The 1,264-nt window shown below is 34.3% G+C and overlaps 1 long non-coding RNA gene across 1 annotated transcript; it reads right to left on the reverse strand.

The window, feature by feature from the left end:
- Positions 1 to 633: 633 nt before the first annotated feature.
- Positions 634 to 1,258, reverse strand: LOC109591011 (uncharacterized). The gene is made up of 2 exons (XR_002189615.1): positions 1,045 to 1,258; positions 634 to 910 (listed from the first exon to the last, which is right to left on the reverse strand). It is a non-coding gene; the product is annotated as an uncharacterized LOC109591011 (long non-coding RNA).
- Positions 1,259 to 1,264: the final 6 nt, after the last annotated feature.

A 1,264-nucleotide genomic window follows, 5' to 3' on the forward strand; every position in this document is an offset into this window, starting at 1 on the left:
GCTACTCCCAATAGTAGCTATAAACAAGACTAATGACTGGAGGCAGTGGATCATAACAGTAACAGTAATTATACCTATTGTAAATACACTGTATGATAATATTATATACTGTTAGTTTGTTTACCAGTTGGAGGAATAAAATTGAGCTTCATATATCTTAATAAAGATAAAAGAAGAGAAACAATAAGAGACAGGGCTGCTGGCAGTTTAGATGTCTTCTCTCCTGATGTAGTACTGCCTGACTTGCTGTCTACTGCAGCTTTGAATGAGTGAGAGTGGCGGCCATTAGCTGGTCTACTGGAGGCAGCTTGACAGTAGTTCCACAGTCCAATACTTGCTCTCCATTGAGAGACATCAATCATCTTGTAATTATTAGTAAAGTATAATTAAAATGAACTATAATATACTTACCTCTATCACTGTTAATGATCAACTGTTGTAAGATAAAGAAATGAAAAGATACAATCAAAAGTACAAGCCAGAGGTACAAGCCAATTATGCTGCAGTTGCAAAGAGGGCGTGGCTCATAAACAACACAAGCCCCACCCACAAACCTAATTAGTCACACCTCCTGATTACAGTAGAGATTTGAGGTAATCATTAATTGAGGTGTCATGAGAAGTATCACTAGTGCATCATCAATAATCATGAATAATGTTATTGTACTCACTGAATTGGATCATTCCATACACAATGACTATTACTTAACAACACATCAGTATTATAATTAGAGTGTCCATCAGTGTATATACATGTAGTACATTATTATTGTTAATGTCTAAAAGTTTTCTTTTCTAAATTTAAATCCATAATATTGAGACTTCACTGATAATACTCTAGCCAGTACTGGTGACCCACAATAGAATACTGTCACTGGTCCATATCCACTCTCCTTTAGCTCTTTAAATATCTATTAATAACACATTAACCAACAACTCAATATAATTAATAATACACACACATGTATCAGTACATTACTTAAGGAGGATACTACAATAGGTCAGTGTAACGTCAATTTTTAATCAAATGTGTGGGCGGTTTGACCTTTAGACTCATGCTTTATGCTCCAGTTGAACTAAATTCTATTCCCCAGCATTAACATATAGACCTAGTGTAATATAGTAACCCAATGATTAGACACTAACCACACACTAACTGCTCCTATCCTATACATATACATGTACATGTACACCTGCTAATATTGGCGGAATATAATATACAGGTGTATTGTGTTATTTATTTATAATATTGTTGGTTGTTATAT

Source organism: Amphimedon queenslandica, unplaced genomic scaffold, assembly GCF_000090795.2.
Source record: "Amphimedon queenslandica unplaced genomic scaffold, v1.1 AMPQUscaffold_9137_Cont18917, whole genome shotgun sequence".
NCBI lineage: Eukaryota > Metazoa > Porifera > Demospongiae > Haplosclerida > Niphatidae > Amphimedon > Amphimedon queenslandica.